The 23,256-nt window shown below is 31.8% G+C and overlaps 1 pseudogene; it reads left to right on the forward strand.

The window, feature by feature from the left end:
• Positions 1–3,213: 3,213 nt before the first annotated feature.
• Positions 3,214–23,256, forward strand: part of LOC141543851 (small ribosomal subunit protein uS5 pseudogene) — a 104,183-nt pseudogene continuing 84,140 nt past the window's right edge.

The raw sequence follows: 23,256 nt of genomic DNA on the forward strand, positions 1-23,256 counted from the left end.
ATCAAGTGGGATTTATACCAGGAATGCAGGGCTGGTTTAATATTAGGAAAACTATTAGTATAATTGACCATATTAATAATCAAATTAATAAAAACCATATGATCATCTCAATAGATGCAGAAAAACCATTTGATAAAATCCAACATCCATTCCTACTAAAAATGCTTGAGAGTATAGAAATAAATGGACTATTTCCTTAGAATAATCAGGAGTATATATTTATGACCGTCTGTAAGCATAATATGCAATAGAAATAAACTGGAACCTTTCTCATTAAGATCAGGAGTGAAACAAGGTTGCCCATTATCACCATTACTATTCAATATAGTACTAGAAACGCTAGCCTCGGCAATAAGAGCCGAGAAAGAGATTTAAGGAATTAGAGTAGGATATGAGGAAATCAAATTATCACTTTTTGCAGATGACATGATGGTATACTTAGAGAACCCCAAAGACTCTGCTAAAAAGCTATTAGAAATAATTCAGAATTTTAGCAAAGTTGCAGGATACAAAAAAATCCACATAAATCCTCAGCATTTTTATATTATCACCAACAAAATGCAACAGCAAGATATACAAAGAGAAATTCCATTCCAAACAAATGTTGAGAGTATAAAATATTTGGGAATCCCTCTACCAAATAATAGTCAGGAATTATATGAGAAAAATTACAAAACACTTGCCACAAAAATAAAGTCAGATGTAAATAATTGGAAAGACATTAAGTGCTCTTGGATAGGCCGAGCGAACATAATAAAGATGACAATACTCCCCAAACTAATCTATTTATTTAGTGCTATACCAATCAGACTCCCAAGAAACTATTTTAATAACCTAGAAAAAATAACAACAAAATTCATATGGAAGAATAAAAGGTTGAGAATTGCAAGGGAACTAATGAAAAAAAAAGTCAGATGAAGGTGGTCTAGGTGTACCTGATCAAAAGCTATATTATATAGCAGCAGTCACCAAAACCATTTGGTATTGGCTAAGAAATAGAACGGTAGATCAGTGGAACAGATTAGATACAAAAGACAAAAAAGGGTACATCTATAGCAATCTAGTCTTTGACAAACCCAAAGATACCAACATTAGGGATAAAAATTCATTATTTGGAAAAAACCTGTTGGGAAAACTGGAAATTAGTATGGCAGAAATTAGATATGGATCCACACTTAACACCATATACCAAGATAAGATCAAAATGGGTCCATGATTTAGGCATAAAGAATGAGATAATAAATAGATTAGAGGAACAGAGAATCATCTACCTCTCAGACCTGTGGAGGAGGAAGGAATTTATGACCAGAGGAGAACTAGAGATCATTATTGATCACAAAATAGAAGATTTTGATTACATCAAACTAAAAAAGTTTCTGTACAAACAATACTAATGCAAACAAGGTTAGAAGGGAAGTAACAAATTGTGAAAATATTTTTACAGTTAAAGGTTCTGATAAAGGTCTCATTTCCAAAATATATAGAGAACTGACCCTAATTTATAAGAAATCAAACCATTCTCCAATTGATAAATGGTCAAAGGATATGAACAGACAATTCTCAGGTGAAGAAATTGAAACTATATCCACTCATATGAAAGAGTGTTCTAAATCACTACTGATCAGAGAAATGCAAATTAAGACAACTCTGAGATATCACTACACACCTGTCAGATTGGCTAAGATGGCAGGAACAAATAATGATGAATGTTGGAGGGGATGTGGGAAAACTGGGACACTAATACATTGTTGGTGGAGTTGTGAAAGAATCCAGCCATTCTGGAGAGCAATTTGGAACTATGCCCAAAAAGTTATCAAACTGTGCATACCCTTTGACCCAGCATTGCTGTTATTAGGATTATATCCCAAAGAAATACTAAAGAGCGGAAAGGGACCTGTATGTGCCAAAATGTTTGTGGCAGCTCTTTTTGTTGTAGCTAGAAACTGGAAGATGAATGGATGTCCATCAATTGGAGAATGTTTGGGTAAATTATGGTATATGAAGGTTATGGGATATTATTGCTCTATAAGAAATGACCAGCAGGAGGAGTACAGAGAGGCTTAGAGAGACTTACATAAACTGATGCTGAGTGAAATGAATAGAACCAGAAGATCTCTATACACTTCAATGCTGTATGAAGATGGATTCTGATGGAAGTGGATATCTTCAACATAAAGAAGATCCAACTCACTTCCAGTTGATCAAAGATGGACAGAAACAACTACACCCAGAGAAGGAACACTGGGAAGTGAATGTAAATTGTTAGCACTACTGTCCATCTACCCAGATTACTTATACCTTCGGAATCTAATACTTAATGTGCAACAAGAAAATGGTATTTACACACATATATTGTATCTAGGTTATATTGTAACACATGTAAAATATATGGGATTGCCTGTCATCAAGGGGAGGGAGTAGAGGGAGGGAGGGGATAATTTGGAAAAATGAATACAAGAGATAATGTTATAAAAAAATTACTCATCATATATACTGTCAAAAATTATAAATAAAATTAAAAAAATAAAATAATATCCATATTGAGAATAATTATTTTGAGTATTATTAATTAAAGTTTTGTGACTGAGGACTTCTGAGTTATGCATTTTGTATAATGCTGTGTGGTATACATAAAAACAGAATGCAAAGTTTGACTTGATAGTAATTTCAAATGTAAATTAACCTATTTTTGGAGATTGGTAAAAATGCTCATTTATAAACAATCTTCCTTAAGTCCTGCATCTAGAATAGGAAGAGACCTTATAGACCTTTTAGTCTAATCTCTTCATTTTGTAGCTAAGAAAACTATGGAGCTAAAGAAATTGTTATTTGACCAAGGTCATATAGCATCAGATATGGAATTTAAGCCTAACTCCCCTGACTCTAGGGGCATAATTTTTGTATCATGCTAAGTTTGCTTTGTAGTCCAGTCTTCAAAGTGCTATATACTATATATTGTTTAATTGAGATAAAAATTCTTAACAGTTATAATCATTTTCTTTATTGTATGTTTTCTTTATACTTCTAAACAATTCTGTCATCAGCGCTGGGCTCTTTAATTCTACTTTTTAACCTCAAGAAGATTCTAGAGACTAGCTTTGGCTAAGATAATAATTTCCTTGAAATGACCAATATATTGTAGCAATAATACTTCAGTGCAAAGATATATCCACAAAAAGACTTTAAAATTTGTAAGTAACAGTGTGTCAGCGAATGCCGGGTAAGAAAGAGTGAGTTGTGATTGATTTTTCTCAAATCATCAGAAAGCAGAGTTCTGTAGTTAGGATTGATGTCTACAAGATCAATCCCATAATTCTTTAGTAAAGGCTGGCAAACCCATTTGCAAGTCCATTGTATTTCAGACAAATTCAAGGGAAAAAAATTTTGCTATGTGAGCAAGAATTATAAAAGCATTACAATTCCTTTTTCCTATGTATCGCTATAGAAATGGAATCATTAACAAATAGAGGATTACCCCTTTGTTAGAAAGCAAATTATAATTGTGTTTCATAAAGATGGCTTAACAGAAAATTGTTCTTTTGTTTCAGTTTTCCTTTGAGACTTAGAGATGTTATTTCATGTGGGTATTCAGAGACAGAATATTCCTGTCCTTAGGCAACTTGAATACCAAATTTATTGTAAGGAATTAATTTTGCCAAAGAATGGGGTTTTTTATAATGGAAAATTGAGGCATGTAGCAACTTCTTGATGACTACAGATGAGAGTAATGCAGGAAAAAAAATGTAAATCATTGTAGTTGGTACTTTTCCCCTTTCTTACATTTATTTGTATGGCAGACTCCCAACTAATCTTAAGAATAAACACCAAAATTTGTTGTTATCATCTTGGGAGTGAGTAAAATTTAAAACTAAGCAGCTGGACTATCTCTGAAATTTGATTATTCTGTAATTTGAGCCCAGTTTTGTCAATGAATGCTTCTACCTATCCAAAAATATATTCCTCATGTTCTAGTTGAGGTACTTAAAATTCCCACCCTTGGAATCATGTTATTTTCCCATTATTTTTTAGTCATGTTCAGTTATTTGTGATCCAATTTGGGGTTTTCTTGGCAAAGATTCTGGAATGGCTTGCAATTTCCTTCTTTAAACTTTTTTTTAGTTTGGTAAAAATGGTTATTTATAAAATATTTTTCACAGATCTTAAATCTTGAATAGGTTGTGACTTCTGTGGAATTATAGAATAATAGCAGAGTTAGACATCTAAGTCTCATTTTTCAGGTCATTACATCATAATTTTAGAGTTGAATAAGACCTCAGGGGTCTTCCATACCAGGACCCTCATTTTATAGATGTAGGTGTAAAGATAGGGGTTTGTGTGATTATATGCATGTGTATGTGTGTCTGAGTATGTACTGCCATTGTATTTTTTATTAGTATACATGGAATTATCTAGATATGGTTTCCCCACAGAGGTTTCATAACTTGTTTAGGGTCACACAGGTAGTAGATGGAAAAGCCAGGATTTGATGCCAAGGTCCAAAACTCTAAATCTATTGCTTTCTCATTTCTATTGATATTGTTTTCCCCAAAGAATCCTTCTAAAATACTGACATATTATCTGGAAAGAACAACCAATGAAACCATCCATGCTCATTCACACATCATTCACACAAATGAATCAATTATCACTTAGCAATGAGCTGAGGTATTTGAGGGGACAAGAAAAGGTGGCTCAAGTATGGAACATTGAGTCTCAGAGAGGCAATCAGAGGTAAACAGGTAATCTCTGTGGAGGTACTGTAGTGGAAGGGCTGAAACAATTGGAGGAATGCAGGACGTACAATGGAAAAATCATGAAAAAAGTAAGAAGTCTTTTATAGGGCTATTGAAAGGCAGATTCTTCATTTGGGCTTTCACCCTAACAGAGGCAAAATTCAGCATAGAGAATTAAAAGGTTTTTATTCTAAGTTTGTCAAGGCTCCTTGATTGGCCCCTCAGTGAAGATCAGCAATGACTTCAAGGTGAGGAAAATTCTTATTTAATATAAAATAATATAAAATATTTATATAAAAATAATATAATAAAATATAATAAAATAATATAAAATATTTATATAAATAATATAAAATTCTTATTTAATATAATTATAAAAATAATTATTTAATATAGGGTGATCAAAAGAAGTGGGGTCCTTGAATCTCAGTCTAGGTAGCAAGAATTTGACAATGTGAAGGGAAGAATCTATGACAAAGAGCTGGTGATACAAAAACTGTAGGCTTAATGTCTGTTTCCCCACTAGAATCTATTCCAACATTGATTGAAAAGTAGAGGATGGAAAGCCCAATCAATAAGACTTTCAACAGGAGCACAGGGTTGGTGCTCTCCATAAATGTCACCTTCTCAGAAAATGTTAAATGACCGATTATTAAGCAACATAGAACATCAGTGTGTTCAATTAAACTTGCTTTGCTGTTATTTGCATTTATATACTTGAAATTCAACCGATTAAGTGTCACAATAACTTTTTATTCTCCCCCTCTCATTTACCTTCGGGATTCTTTGCCCATTCTTTGAGATATCTGACTGTATAATTTTAGGAGAAACAACACAATTTTCTCAGTTTGCTATATGATTTGCTTGCAAACACCCCAGATCTTATAAAGTTTAGCAATAGGCTCATTACACACACAATGCTTAAAAATGGGGGTGTTGGAGGACAGCCAAAAACTCATCAATACATATGCAGTTTGGGACTTTGCTGAAAGAAAGAATTTGGCATCAAATGTTTCTAAAGAGAGATTAAACTGAAGTCTTTTACATTTGGACAATAACAAATTTTATTAACTTAAATAGACTCATTAAGGAAATTTAATTTGAAGTAAGACTTCTGGCAGATTTAAGTTGCAATTTAAAACTCTTCAAGCTTTCTCCAGTGAAATCATAAAATTTAAAATTGAAATTCATTAAATATAGAGAACTTGTAATTTCAGCAACACGAAGAAGTCTCTTCACTAATGTGGATTCCAGCCAATTTATGACTCAGATAGATGCTAGGTACCTGCTTGAGAAATATACAATCTATTTTCTAGTTGAGGAACCTGAGTCCAAGAGAGGTAAAGGAAAGATTCCTGCAAATAATGACAGAGGCAAGATTTAATCTGATTACTCAGATACCAAATCTAGTACTTTTTTCCACTCTGGCATGCAAGAATTGATTTTTTAAAAATGGTTCACTAAATTTCATTCCTGAAGGCACCTTAGACCTCAACAAGTCAAATGTCCTGCTTTAAAGGTGTGTGTGAGGATTGAAGGGAAATAACAAAGAAAGTAAGTGATTTGCCTAAGATCATACAAGCAGGATGTCACAAAATTGGAAATTGAATGAAGATCTTCAAATGCCTAGACTCACACACTTTCTACTAGTCCTTAAGACAGCCATTTTTAACTTGTCTTTACAGGAATGTTTAAGTGGCAGGCAACTGACAAAATGAAGGAAAGACATTAAATGACTGAGAGCACTAGAGAAAGGGGAATAAATCTTACCATTTCAAGACAATCACAACCTGCCCCCAGCCTAACTTTTGAACTTTATTACCCTTATTTATTTTTGTTCACACTACAATCCAGCCAAAACAGATTTCTTATTGTTTTCCATATAAGATACACAATTTAGTAACTCCTTGCCTTTTTCAAGATCTGTTTCCCATATTTCACATCAGGAGTGTGTTTAATGAATGTAACTCCAAAAATAAAAATAGTATCTATGGCACAATTTTAAGTTTATTCAATCTGCATTGTAAACATTTCCTGCTTCACTTTCTTAATCAAGATACAAAAAAAAATCAAGAAAACAATAGACAATAAAGAAAACAATTAAACAAACTGGTTGTAGTGTTTGCAAATTTCTAAAGTATAACTGCTCAAGCTGAAAATTTAGTAACTGGCTTTCTCCAACAAAACCAAGCCACTTTTACAGGGAATGTACTTCTTATTACTCTCTACCTTTTAGGATTTCCTAGGTTCCTTTCTTACCCAATTTAAGCAACACTTAGATAAAAGATTCTATTTTATTTTTTAATAATGTCTCTTGCTCATTTTATTATTCATATTCTTGGCATTGGTGTATGCATCTGAATTAATGGCTATCTCATTTCTTTCTTTTTTTTCACTGTGACCAGATAAAAACCTGTTGAAGCACTTGCTTTATTGTTTTGTTGTTGTTTTATAACATAAAAAAGCTTGGATACTTTCAGTCATATTTTTCTACATTTAATGTTTCTGGATATAGGTCAAAGCAAAAGTAAAAATAGATCTTTTTAAAAAAGATAAGGAAGGAAAGTACAATTTGCTAAGAAAGGGTATCCTAAACAATAAAGAATAACAATACTAAATGTGTATAAATACTAAATTAGTGTAACACTAAAAGTGGTAGAGCATCCAAATTCCTACAGAAGATTTTAAGCCAGTTACAGAAAGTAATAGGCAACAAAACTATTCTAGTGGGGGACCTCAACCTTCCTCTCACAGAATAAGACAAATCTAACCATAAAATAAACAAGAAAAAACTAGGAAACTTAATAGTATACTAGAAAACCTAATTATGATAGACCTCTGGAGAAAATTGAACAGGGACTGAAAGTAATACACCGTTTTCTCAGCAGTACATGGCACCTTCAGAAAAAATTGACCATGTTTTAGGATATGAAATCCTCACAATTAAATAGAAAAAGGCAGAAATAATAAATGCTGCCTTTTTAGACCACAATGAAATAAAAATTATATTCAATAAACTTCTAAGGAAAGATAAACTAAAAACCAATAAAATATAAAATAATCTAATTCTAAAGAATGAGTAGGTCAAACAATAAATAATAGAAACAATCCATAATCTCATCCAAGAGAGTGACAATAATGAGACAATATACCAAAACTTATGGGATGCAGACAAAACAGTTCTTAGGAAAAATTTTATAATTCTAAGTAGTTACATGAATAAAATAAAGAAGAAATCAGTGAATTAGGTGTGCAACTAAAAAGCTAGAAAAAGAACAAACTTGAAGCCCCCAATTAAATACCAAATTAAAAATTCTGAAACTCAAAAGATAGATTAGTAAAACTGAAACTAAGAAATCTATTGAATTAATAAAGGAAATTAAGACTTGGTTTTATGAAAAAAAGTAATTAAATAGATGAATCTTTGGTTAATTTAATCAGAAAAAGCAAAGAAAAAAACCAAATCACCAGCATCAAAAATAAAAAGGGTGCGAACTGTAAAGCAGGAAATCTGACAATCTAACTGAAATGGATTAATATTTACCAAAAAAATTATAAACTACATTATTTATATATAATTCATATAACCATTCTCCAATTGATAGGCATTCATTTATTTTCTAGTTTCTAGCCACTACAAAAGGGGCTGTCACAAATATTTTGGCACATATAGGTCCCTTTCCCTTCTTTAGTATCTCTTTGGGATATAAGCTCAGTAGTAGCACTGCTGGATCAAAAGGTATGCACAGTTTGATAACTTTTTGGGCATAATTCCAGATTGCTCTCCAGAATGGTTGAATTTGTTCACAACTCCACCAACCATCAGCGTTTTCCCGCATCCCCTCCAACATTTATCATTATATTTTTCTGTCATCTTAGACAATCTGACAGGTGTGTAGTAGTATCTCAGAGTTGTCTTAATTTGCATTTCTCTAATCAATAGTGATTTGGAACACCTTTTCCTATGAGTTGAAATAGTTTCAATTTCATCATCTGAAAATTGTTCATATTCTTTGATCACTTGGAGAAAGGCTTTATCTTATAAATTAGAGTCAGTTCTATATATATTTTGGAAATGAGGCCTTTATCATAACCTTTAACTGTAAAAATGTTTTCCCAGTTTGTTGCTTCCCTTCTAATCTTGTTTGCATTAGTTTTGTTTGTATAAAAACTTTTCAATTAGATATAATCAAAATTTTCTATTTTGTGATCAATAATGATCTCTAGTTCTTCTTTGGTCACAAATTCCTTTCTCCTCCACAAGTCTGAGACTTAAACTATCCTATGTTCCTCTAATTTATTTATAATCTTGTTCTTTATGCCTAAATCATGGACCCATTTTGATCTTATCTTGGTGTATGGTGTTAAGTGTGGGTCCATGCCTAGTTTCTGCCATACTAATTTCCAATTTTCCCAGCAGTTTTTGTCATTTAATGAATTCTTATCCAAAAGTTGGTATCTTTGGTTTTGTCAAACACTAGATTGCTATAGTTATTGACTGTTTTGTTCTATGAACCTAACGTATTCCACTGATCAACTAATCTATTTCTTAGCCAATACCAAATGGTTTGGTGACTGCTGCTTTATAATATACTTTTAGATCAGGTACAGCTAGGCCACTCTCATTTGATTTTTTTTTATTAATTCCCTTGAAATTCTTGACCTTTTATTCTTCCATATGAATTTTGTTTTTATTTTTTCTAGGTCATTAAAATAGATTCTTGGGAGTCTGATTGGTATAGCACTATATAAATAGATTAGTTTAGGGAGTATCGTCATCTTTATCATATTCACTCAGCCTATCCAAGAATACTTAATATTTTTCCAATTATTTAAATCTGACTTCATTTGTGTGGAAAGTGTTTTGTAATTTTGCTCATGTAATTCCTGACTTTCCTTTGGTAGATAGATTCCCAAATATTTTATGCTATTGACAATTATTTTGAATGGAATTTCTCTTTGTATCTCTTGTTGTTGGAGTTTGTTGGTGATGTATAAAAATGCTGAGGATTTATGTGGATTTATTTTGTATCCTGCAACTTTGCTAAAGTTGTGAATTATTTCTAATAGCTTTTCAGTAGAATCTCTGGAGTTCTCTAAATATACCATCTTATCTGCAAAGAGTGATAATTTGGTGTCCTCATTACCTACTCTAATTCCTTTAATCTCTTTCTCAATTCTTATTGCTGAGACTAGCATTTCTAATATGGTATTGGATAATAATGGTGATAGTGGGCAACCTTGTTACACTTCTGATCTTACTGGGAATGGTTCCAGTTTTTCCCCATTACATATGATGCTTAACTAGTTCCATTTTAGAAAAAGAAAATGAACAAATCATAATGAGATCCCTAAGAAAAAATGTCCAGGGGCAGATGGATTCACAAATGAATATTATCAAACATTTAAAGAACAATTAATTGCAATACTATGTAAACTATTTGGAAAATAGTTAAAGAAAGAGTACTGCCAAATTCCTTCTATGACGCAAATATGGCACTGATACCTAAACCACAAAGAGCCAAAACAGAGAAAGGAAATAACAAATCTGTCTCCCTAAGGAATATTGATGCAGATATTTTAAATAAAATGTTAGCAAAGAGATTACAGCAACTTATCCGCAGGATAACATGATATGACCAAGTGGAATTTATGCCAGAAATGGAGGGCTGGTTCAATATCAGGAAAAGTATTACCATAATTGGCCATATCAGTAACAAAATCAATAGAAATCAGATGATAATCTCAATAGGTGCCGAAAAAGCATTTGACAAAATATAGCACCTATAGCTATTAAAAAACACTAGAGATCATAAGGATAAAGGATGCTTTCCTTAAAATAATAAATAGTACTAGTATCTATCTAAAACCTACAGCAAGCATTTGTAATAGAGAAGCTGGCTGCATTCCCAATAAGATCAGGGGTTGAAATAATAATGCCCTTTTCACTACTGTAATGTAACATTGTACTAGAAATGTTGGCTTTATCAATAAGAAAAGAAAAAATAAATAAAGGAATTAGAATAGGAAATGAGGAAATAAAGTCATCACTCTTTGCAGATGATATCATGATATACTTGGAGTATCCTAGAAAATCATCCAAAAGCCTCAAAACCATTCACAGCTTTAGCAAAGTTGCAGAATATAAAATATATTCTCACAAATCTTCAGCATTTCTACATATTACTGACATAGGCCACCAGGAAGAGATAAAGGGAGAAATTCCATTTAAAATTATTGTAGACAAAATAAAATACTTGGGGTTTTACCTGCCAAGACAAACCCAAAAGCTAAGAAACATAATTACAAAATACTTCTCACACTAATAAAATCAGATCTAAACAAGTGGAAAATGGAAAAATATCAATTGCTTGTTAGACTGAGCTAATATAATAAAAATGACAATTCTGCCTAAATTATTCTACTTTTTTAGTGCCTTACCAATTAAACTGCCAAAGTATTATTGTAGAGAATTAGAAAAATAATAAAATCCATCTTGAAGAAAAAAAAGTCAAAAAGATCAAGGTAATTAAAGAGAGCAAAGGATGGTGACTTAGCAGAACCAACCAAAAACTAAATTATAAAGCAGGGGACATCAATACCATTTGGTAGTGGATTGGTAGAATACATTAGATAAACACAATATAATAGTCAAGGCCTATAACAATCTAGTATTTGATAACCGCCTGAACTCCAGTTTCTGAAATCATAATGGAATATTTGACAAAAATGCTAGGAAAACTAGAAAATAATATGTCAGAAACTCGGCAAAAACCTACATCTCACACTTATACGAAAATAAGCTCAAAATGGGTATATGCTTTGGGCATAAAGGATGATACCATAAACAAATTAGGAGAACAATGAATAATTTACCTATCAGATTTTTGGAGAAGGGAAGGATTTATGACCAAAGAAGAACTAGAGAACATTTTGAAAGGCAAAATGGATAACTTGGATTACATTAAATTAAATTTTTTTTACACAAACAAAACCAACAAATAAGATTCAAAGGAAAGTAGAAAGCTGAGAAAGAATCTTTACAGACTGTATTGCTGATAAAGTCTCATAAAGAATTGTCAGATTTATAAGAATACAAGTCATTGATAAATAATCAAAAGATATGAATAGACAATTTTCAGATGACAAAATTAAAGCCATCTATAGTTAAATAAAAAAATTCTCTAGATCACTATTGATTAGAGAAATGGAAATTAAAACAATTCTGAGGTATCACCTCACATATCTCAGGTTGACTAAAATAACAGGAAAAGAATAATAAATGTTGGAGAAGATGTGGGAAAACTGGGAGACTAATGCATTATTAGTGGAGTTATGAAATGATCCAACCATTCTGGAAAGCAAAGTTCTATAAAACTATGCATACCCTTTGACTTAGCAGTGCCATTACTGGATCCGTATCCCAAGAAAATCATAAAGGAGGGAAAAAGACCCACATGTGCAAAAATGTTTGTAGCAGTTCTTTTTGTGATAACAAAGAATTGAAAAAGGAGTGGATGCCCATCAACTAGGAAATGGCTGAATAAGTTGTGGTACATGAAGATAACAGAATATTATTGTTCTATAAAAAATTATTAATGACCTGGTTTTAAAAAGTCTTGAAAAGATTTACACAAACTGATGCTGAGTGAAACAAGCAGAACCAGGAATACATTGGATGCAACAACAGCAATAGTATTTGATGATCAACTATGAAAAGCTCTCAGTCGTTCAGTGATCCAAAGCAATGCCAATTGATTTTGCACAGAAAATACCATCTATATCTAGCAAAATAATTTAAGAAAACTGAATGTAAATCCACACATGATATGTTCACTTCTTTTTACTTTTATTTTTTCACATGAAAGATTCTTAATTTTTGTTGTTATTATGGATCTTTTTTGTAGTCTGGTGAAATCTATAATAGAAGTCCTTCTTTGAAAAATGACTTGTGAAACTAATGAAAATAAAAATGCATAGTTCTTTTTTCTTACCAATTTCATTTGCCCCCTGAAATCTATCCATAACATCCATATATCTCATGTTAATTACTCCTATTCAACAGAAATCATTTCCCAATATTCCCATATGCTGGTGGCTTCTCCTCCCTGAATAGTACCTTTTATCATTTTTTTCAAGGTAAATCAATTTTACCAATTTATCAGAATATAATTATCTAACTTTCTACACCTATTATTTATTCCTATTTCTCTTTTCTATCTGTCTTTTTCTCTTTCTCTGCCTGCCATGTGTCCTATGTGTGCCTAAATGTTATATCCCCAGCCAGATCATAAGGTCTACTAGGATAAAAACAATTTCACTTTTATCTTTGTATTCACAATGCAGTATGTGTTAGGCACATACTAAGCACTTAAAATGACCGAAATGTTGATTGGTACCACTTAACAAATTTACAACTTAACAAAACATTGTTTTTTCCAATGTTTTAAAATAATGTCATATTATAAATGAAGTGCATCATAGAATTATTATATTCTCACTGTAATATCATTGCAAAGTTCATCCATTCTTAATATTTTTCCTATGATAACATATGACCCTTGTATTATTGTTTCACCTAGCAACATACTTTTTGTGGAGGTAGTTGATGACTTTAGGAATAAGAGTTCAGAATTAAATTATTAGGTAAATTACTTCATTTTTTTTAGATTATGAAGAAAACTGGGGAATGTTATCAGTTCTCCAATAACTAGCTAATTCATTTGTCTTTGTCCCTTGTTGTAATTAAAGAACATATCAGAAGTTACGGTTTTGAACTCTCCTGATAATCGTACTTAAATTTCCTTGATTTCTGTTGATTATTACTTACAATAACAATGAACATAAATGAGCATCTGCAGATAGAAAGATTGTCCAGCCAAGAAAGGACATGTAATCACACAGAATTTACTTTAAAGTTCAGTTGTAATTAATATTTATCCTTTTTGCCTTGTGTCCACCTGGATACCTGACCCAGTGAGGTTAAATTCCTTGCCAAGCTCCTGGCTCAGTTTCATGCACCTGGCGGGTGTTAAATGAACAGAAATGATCGTTCCTGGAGTTATCTAATGATCATGGTTCAGTGACCCATGTATGAGGGAACTCTACAAGTGTACAGAAGAAAATTGAGGGTTGCTGACATTAAACATAAGTGCAAGAAAACTAAATATTTGGTATAGAGGAAAAGTTAAGATGGGAGAATACTGTGGAAGGCTGTGTTCAAGAAACAGAGAAAATGCTTCAACATGCAAGCTAGTGTGGACTTGTGCCAAAGCAAGATCGGAAGCTCAATTGCTCCAAAAAGGGAAGATGGAGTTATAGGTGATGTTATGGTGATCATGCTGTTTAGTATTCATCAGGCCATCACTGGCAAGCTTCAATTCAGTTAAAGTTTAAAGTTTAAATAAAGAGATTGATATAATCATCCTTTCAGGAGGTTTTTTTTAAATCATATCAAGGACCTAGAATTGAGAGTGAAAGGGCCATCCATCAGCACGAGTACAGACTTACTTTCAAACCATAATCCAAAAGCTCGGTGGAAAGAAAAATTGTTGGACAGTGTTAGTACCAGACTGACCCATCCCATGATAGATAGCATTAGCTTTGAGAATAAAGTTGAACAATAGTAGAATCCTGCTCACTGTACTAAGGAACAGGAACACAGATGATAAATTGAATCAACTATTTTTGATGCAAAATTGGGTACTCTTGTCCAATTGTGGAATTTAAGAGTTGGAGGAGATCTCAGCAGTGATTTAGCCCAACCCATTCCTGAAAAATAACCTAAATATATAATCTAAAAAAATAAAAGATTATTTAACTTTTCCTTCAAGACTCCCAATAAAAGAAGGGAAAAACTTCCTTCTGAGGAAGATCATTTTATTTTAGGAGTCATATAATTGAGGAGGAGAACAAGAATTAAAGTTTCTATTATATGTTATAGTGGGACACCTGCGGGGGGTGTTAATAGATAGAGCTCTGGACCTGGAGTCAAAAAGCCCCTGCTTCAGATCTGGTCTTGGACACTAGCTGTGTGACTCTGGATAAGTCACTTATCCCAGTTTCATTAAATTTCCTCATCTGTCAAATGATCTGGAGAAAGAAATCCAAACTACTCCAGTATATTTGTAAGGAAAACTTAATAAGATTATATAGAGTTAGTTGTGATTGACAACAGTAACAACAGCTTCAACACTACCACCAATATAGCATGTTCTAAGTGTTTTGCATATATTATTTTAGCTACTTATTACTTCTACTTTTTTATTTGTGATCCAAAAGTATGAATATGATCCTTGTTTTGTTTTTTTGTTTTGTTTTTACCAGTAGCACGTTTTATTTTTAAAGCTTTTAAATTTCAAAATATATGCATAGTTTTCAACATTCACCTTTGCAAAACCTTGTGTTAAATTTTTTCCCCTTCCTTTCCCCCACCCCATTCTTAGCAAGTAATCCAATATATGTTAAACATGTGTGATTATTCTAAACATATTTCCAAAATTATCATGTTGTGTAAGAAAAATCATCTGAAAAAGAAAAACATGAATATTATCTTTATTTCACAAAGCATCTTTCAGATACTTGCAGACAATTTAACCAATAAGAAGGAGAGTTAAATATTTTATCTGATTCTCTGAAACTTGCAAAACTGCCTAAAATAAGCATTGCATCCAACATGGAAGGCAATTTTACAGCTTAAGCAGCCCAAGACATAAGAACCTCAATAATGTAATACTGTGATGAATTAACATACAGAAGGCTAATCTCTAATCTCTAAAGCTCACTCAGCAATCCCTTTCATGCCAATTCCTGTGCTTTGGGGGGAACAGCAAAACCCAATTCATGTTTTTATACCCTAACATCTAGATACTCAACAATTTCCTTGTTATTATAATCTCTTCCAGTTGTTCCTCTTCCCACAACTCCTTTTTTTAATTGAAGCTTTTTATTTGCAAAACATATGTAAATATAATTTTTTACCATTGACCCTTGCAAATCCTTGTGTTCCAGTTTCCCCTTTTTTCTCCAACCCCCTCCCTTAAATGGGAAGTAATCCAATATATTGAACATAGTAAAATATATGTAAATACAATAAAGGCATACATAATTATACAGTTATTTTGCTAGACAAGAACAATCATATCAAAAAGGAAAACAATGAGAGAAAATAAAATGCAGGCAAACAACAATAAAAGAAGTGAAAATGCGATATTGTGATCCACACTCAGTTCCCATAGTCCTCTCTCTGGGTATAGATGGCTATCATTATCACAAGATTATTGTAACTGGTCTCAATCATCCCATTGTTGAGAAGAGCCACGTCCATCAGAATTAATCTTTATATAATCTTCTTGTTACTGTGTAGAATGTTCTCCTGGTTCTTCTCACTTTACTCTGCATCAGTTCATGTAAGTCTCTCCAGATCTTGCAGAAATCATTTTGTTGGTAATTTCTTACAGATATTCCATAGCATTCATATTCCACAATTTATTCAGCCATTCTGCAATTAATGGACATCCACTCAGCTCCCAGTTTCTTGTCACTACAAAAAGAGCTGCCACAAACATTTTTGCACATCACCATTCCTGTCTTTACCCCATCATTCTGAAGCTTGCTGTTATTAATACAATAGGTACTTTATGATAACAATATTCAGCTGGCCTGACAAAAAAGGGGACAAACATTCTAGAATAGCCAGTTCTATCTCTATAGAAGCCATCTGGGGTGAGGTCTGAGGCTCCTAAAAACTTCCCAAAAGGAAGGAAATTGAAACAGTTTTCAGAATTGAGCCTTAAAAGAACTATTATCAATGAAGAAGCCAGATAATGAGAGAGAGAGGAGGAAAAAAGATGGAAAATATCAAGTATTTGAGGATATGTCATGTTCCCTCTAGTTCCTTCAATTAGCCATTCCATGCCATGAACACTCATAATTCTCAGAATGCCTTTCTGTGGATGTTCTCAACTTTATCAATAACTGGCTCTCAGAAATGAATACATTATTCCAATTTTGATCATGCTAGAACAGAAACAGCAGGGCTTTTATCTCACTATCCCCTGGAACCTATCCTTCTTTTAATGGCTTTTCAGCATAGTTCCAAATTACTTTATACATTTATAAACAAATTCACATCTCCCCCAACAGCACTTTAAAGCTATTTTTCCCTAACAGGTCCTCTGATATTTGTAATTTTTCATTTCTTGTCAACTTTGCTAACCTGATTTATGTGAAGCAATGTTTTAATTTTCATTTCTCTAATTAATCACTTGGAGAAATTGTTCATATGGCTGTTGATATTTTGGATTTCTTCCTTTGAAAATTACCAATTCATATTTTTTGACCTTTTACCTTTTGAGGAATTGCTTATTCTTATAAATTTGAATCTGTTACTTAATTATCTTGGATATGAGACATTTGTCACAGAAATGTACTGCAAACATTTTCTACCTGCCTTATTTCCTTATTATTTTAACTGCTTTGGTTTTACTCAAAACCATAATTTTTCATGTGATCAAAAAGTATCCATTTCCTCTTCTATAATCTCCATCCTTTATTTAGTCATTCAAGAATACTTCTTTAATCTATGGTTGTAATATAAATTTTCATCTTTGCTCCTCTAATTTATAATGTAAAGTTTTAGATCCAAGTCATGCATCCTTTTGGAGCTTAATTGGTATATAGTTAAGATACTTTATAACAAACTTCTGTGAAACTGATTTCTACTTCTTCCAACAATTTTGCTACATAGTAAGTCCTTACTTCAAGAGTAAGAACCTTTGTACATATCAAACCCCATACAGCTAGATTTATTTATTTCCATATGCTTGATCTCTCTCAAAATTAAGTTTTAAGGATAACTACTTCATAGTATGGTTTGAAAATTGTTGCTCTTATCTTCCTTTCTTTCTAATTTTAAAGGTAATTTCCCTTGATGTTCTTGACCTTTTTGTTTCTTTTGTTACTGTGTATAAAATGTGTAATTACTTTTTTCTTTTGCTTTAATCTTTGGCATTTTGATTTTTAAAACATTGAATAAATAATTTTGCCATTATTATACTATTTTGTTATGTTCTCATGACTTACTAATAAATTAATATCTCATCAGTTATTTAACTTAATTTAGCTATTTGTATTTTAAAATAAATGTTTATTACGGATATTAGTAAATAGCTTTCTTTCTATGAATTGTGTCTCCCTGTATTAAGTATCAAGATCATATTTATATGTTAATAATTTGGAAGAATATTTTCCTGTTTTTTCCAAATAATTTTATGTGAGATTAGATAGTTATTTTCCTATTTTAATAAAATTGTTTTTTCTCTTTATATTCTAATAAGACTTGTTAATTGGTTATTTCATTTTTATCTTCAGAGAAACAGATCATAGCTTTATTTATCAGTTCAATGATCTTTTTCATTCAATATTATTAATCTCTTTTAATTTTAACCTTATTTTGTTAGGTTTTTGTTTGCTTTTCTTTTTCCTTGTTTCTTTTTCTAGAGTATTTTTAGTAGCACTCTCAACTTACCAATATGTTTTTCTTCTCTTTTATTTATGAATATGTGTAGAAATGAATATACTTTTCCTTAGGGATGCTTTATGCATATCCCAAAAGTGTTGGTGTCTTGTCTCATTGTTTTCATTTTCTTTGATATCAGGTCCTATGTTTTCTATGATTTGTTCTTTACATCATCAATGCATTAGTCTTCAATTAATTTTAATTTTTCTTCCAAGACCCTTAATTAAATATAAATGTATTGCTTTTGGTCAGTAAAGATGTAGTTAATATTTCTGCTTTTCTATATTTTGAGAAGTTTATATCTCTAAAATAATGGTAAATTTTTGGAAAAAAATCTTTTGTGTTCAGGTGAGAAGTAGCTAAGCTCCTTTCTGTTCCTATTTCATAGTCATAAATATTGTATCTTATCTGAATTTCCAAAAGTATTATTAAAGTTTTTGACTCTGTCTTGTTTATATTTTTGCTAATTTTTTCCACACTTGAAAGAAACATATACATACATATATATCTATATCTATAATACAAACTATTAATTTTATTTCAATTATTATTATTATTATTGGTTTTACTATATATTTTCTTCCAATCACAGAAGATTTGTCTTTAAGTATTTCAATACTAGGCCATTCAGTGAATATTTCTTTGTTGCTTTTTCAAACAACCTTATTTCCTTGCTGTCTCTTTTTATCTAGTCTATTTTACTGCTGGCTTATTTGAAATGATGATTGATATCTTTGTTTTTTTGGTAGTTCACAGGAAGCATGATATATTTACTCTAGCTTCTTATTTTAATTCTGTATGAATCTATGTTTCAAGTATATTTCTTGTAAAAAATAACTTCTTATATTCTATGTTCTGTTCCATTCTACTAAATTTCTATTTTATGGATGTTTGTAACATCCAATTTCATAGCTACAGATGTTAATTATATAATCTATCCTGTCCTCTTATAATTTCAATCTTCTTGTTCTTGGCCCTCCTTAAAAAAAAGAAGAGGTGAAAGAGGAGTTCGCTTTAGAATAGTCATTTAGAATCAGTGATCTTTTCTACTTAATTGCTACTTTTTTTCTACTCCTTGACTTTTTTTCTACTTTCTTTACTTTCACATCTCACTCTTCATTTTGTTATGACAGAATTTGTTTTGTTTGAAATTCCTTCAAGTATTGTACCCTTCCTCTAAATCCCCCTCTTCCACTTCTTTGTTGAGTGCAATGTAGCTCTGTATCAAATTCTCTCCCTTCCTCTCTCTTTTTCTCCTTCCCTTCTGTTCTGTCTTTCTCCCCTGTTCCTCTCCCCTCTCCATCTGAAAATTTATATAAGCATATTCAACCTTACATTGTCTGGTTCAAAACAAAATGGAATTTCTTATGTCCATGCCTTTCTGCCTTAATCCTCCATGGTTTTTTATATTCTTCATCTCACATACCTCTATTAATAACATAGTGATTTTTTACTTCATTTTACTTCTGTCTTTCATTGAATGTACATTTCCTTTTAATTTCTTTCTTGTCCTAAGGCCATTAAAAAGAGCATAGTGATTCCCTGAGTCGCTGTTTATCTTTTAACTTTTAAAAAAAATATGTGTTTATTCTTCCCTTCTTATAGCACAGTTCATTGCTGTATTAAACCCTCCAATGATCACATCTTTATTTTTCTAAATTTCTTCTGACTCCATTTGTACTTCAAAATTTCTACTCATTCCTGACCTTATCAGGCAGCCATCTATTTCTTTAAAAATCCATTTTCCCCTGTATGATTACATTTAGTTTTAGCAAATAAAGGATTCTTCAATGTCAGTTATTTATTTATTTATTTTTGGGCTTTGGAGTAAGCCATTCCAAATTTTACCTTTTAAAAAATAAGTATGTATCAAGTCTTTCATAATATAGTAACTTTGCACTTGAATTCTTTGTTTTCATTTGGAGGCTTTTATTAAATCTAAAAGCTTTAAGTTTTTGCTCTGTGATTCCTTAGAATTTTTTGTTTTGTTATTTACCTCAGGAGGTAACCAGAGGACTATTTCTGTTTTAACTTTGTCCTCTTCTTTTAATGTTCAAATTTTGTTAATGATGTTTTGAAATATGATATTTAAGCTTTATTTTTTTTGGTCATGGCTATAACCTAGTTTGATGATTCTTATTTTTCCTTTCCTTGACCTGTAAACTACAACACTGTTTTTTGAAAGAATATATTTTACATTTTTCTCTGTTAAAAAAAGACACTTGATTTTGTTTTAATATTTGTCTCAGTCATTGCTTTTTTTGACTTATTCTTAATTTCAGACATCTCATTTTTGAATAAATTATAATACTAAATGTTCTCAGTTATTAGTTCTTCTTGTCTGTCTTTCCTCCTAGTTAGTATTTCTTTTAAAGATATATTTTTAATTTCTTAATTCATTTCCTTCTGGATGATCTTGTCATTCTTGTTTCAAGGACATTCTCTTTAAACTTTTATTCGGGCTTGTTATAGAGTTGCTCTTTTTTTCTTCTCAATTGGTGTTTTGGCATTCTCTCAGTCCTAGTTATTTTTATTTGTTTACTGTGTTTGGCATTTTCTTCTACTTGCTCATATCAACAGCCTTCATTTATGGTTTGTGGATTTATATTTCAGTCACAATCTGCTCCTTCTCATAAACTTTGATGGTAAGTATAGACCTTGCTTGACCAAGAATATGATAGCTAACAGTGTTATTTTTTTCCGTTTTATAGCAATTTATGGCTTGATGACATTCTCCCAGCAACTCAACTTTTGTATGTTGTTGTCTTGATTCCTTTTTAAAATCTTCTTTGTATATTGCTAAGCCTAGAATTAGTGACAACTATTACTGTAACCCTAAGAGATCATAAATAAATATTGGTTGAATTATTAGCAAAATTCCTGCAAGATCCCAAGTAATTTACTTCCCAGGAACTATTATAGAGTTTTCTACCCTTGTGTCTCTGCTCTATCTTAGGCATGTGATAGAGAGCATTATTCTGCCTAGTCACTGGTCTTACTTTGTTTCCTACTATAATTCATGACTATCTGGCTAGGCTTTCTATTAGGCATAGAATAACTGAATGTTAGGCTGGACACAGTGCCTATTGGTGTGATTCCCAGGCTAGTGACTGCTATAGCCTTTTCAGCTGAAGAACGTGAAGATATAATTTTTGCCGTATATTGTTCTATGCTTACCTCTTGCTGTGAGTCCAAGTTGCTGTCTACCCTAACTTGTTTCCCTTAAGAGTTTTTGCAGAATTCCAATTATTTTTTTCTATGTAATTTTGGAGTAAAATGGAGAAGTTTCTAGGTGCTTATATTTGGTTCTCATTATTATTTGTTATTATGCATTTTTAGAGCTTTATTGGCATATTGATGATAACCTTGTGCTTCTCAAATTTCTAAAATGCCACCATTTTTCAAGAGCTGAAGATTTAATAAGTTTAGTAAAAATATTATCTGTGCTTTAACCTAAATGACTGTATCAGGTACAATGGTTCCACCTGTGCTCAGGAATAATCAATGGCTCTAGGATTGCCTGATTCTCCTTTTTCTCCAATTTTAACTTCATTTTGTTGTGCTTAGTTTTCCTTGCCAGCTTGACTCATTATAAGTTTTAGGACTCCTGACAAATATTCTTACCATCACAGTTTTATCTTAATCTTCTTTAAGCTCCTCTTATTTCTATCTTCTGTACAATTTTGTTAAAAATTTAAGTCTTTTGTGATTTCTCTGCGCATACATTAGTTTCTTTGGACAATTTGGATTTTTCTTCCTTGTTGCGATTCTTTCTCTTTGTGTCCGGAATTTCCTTCTTGAATGCTTCCCATTTCTTTTGAGCTGAATTCCCCTGTAGAATCTTAAGTCAAGGGAGTCTACTTACTCCTCCTCACAATGCAACTTAATACAATTCTCCATGTATATATGAAATTCCTCCTATGTGCAAGGTGCTGTCACATGGCAAAGATACTGAGACAAAATAAAGGCAACCCTAAATCAATATTATATATCATCTCTTCTCTGCTCTATTTCATTTCTTCATTCTTTGAACCCTCTCCCACTATACCACTAACTTTAATGATAAATATTAGTTTAGCTTCACATTTAAATATGAAAAGCAAAGAAATTCTACTTTCTATATAGCTCCTAGTTATTGATTAAAAAAGTAAAAACACATCATTATCTAAAGGTTTACAAACAACCTTTGCAATATAATACATACATTTTTTTCTTTTAAAGAGAATGAAGGTCAAAATATTTTTCAAGAAAAGTTAAAGCCAGTCTTTCAGTGTTGATTTTTCCAATAATTCAAACAATAAAATATGCACTGAATCAGTATTAATTCAAAGAAAGGAGGATGATGACATTAATCAGATTTGATAGTCCTAAATGATGATAAAATTAAAGAAATATCTTATTTCTCTGTATTTGTGATCATGGCAGAATGTTTTTCAGGAAGACTTGTAATTTATAAATCTTCCTCCTTGGTGGTTTATTTGGTCAGTTACCATTGTCTAATAAGGTTGAACCAATTACAGCATACAAACCATGTATTTGAAATTCTTTCTCCTGCCCCAAAGGTCAAATGTCTCAGCAATCTTGTGTTGAAACACATTGATTTTCCTCCTTTATCCTAATGAGCCTGCATGTCTGTTTTCCTTTGGAAGGCCTAATTTCCCAGGGATGGCTATTGTTGTTGAAGACATTAATACCCCCCCCCCACTTGACTGTTGGCTCTAGAAGCAGGAGCATTGGATTGGTTGCAAAGATATTTCCTTTCCAAACCATGTTTTCCCCATTAAAGCATCCAGCAACAGATAGCCTCTCAGTCACCTGATGAAAGCAAAAAGCATTTTCTAGCAAGAGGTGTTAGTCTTGCTTCAATTTGCAAATATAATTTAGAAGAAGCAGCATCTACTTAATATAGATCTCTTATCTTATTATAGAGCTGACACATTAATTTATATTAAGTTTCCTGCAATTTCATATTGAAGTATGTGACATGCTATTTCATTTGACATC

Source organism: Sminthopsis crassicaudata, chromosome 5 (assembly GCF_048593235.1).
Source record: "Sminthopsis crassicaudata isolate SCR6 chromosome 5, ASM4859323v1, whole genome shotgun sequence".
NCBI lineage: Eukaryota > Metazoa > Chordata > Mammalia > Dasyuromorphia > Dasyuridae > Sminthopsis > Sminthopsis crassicaudata.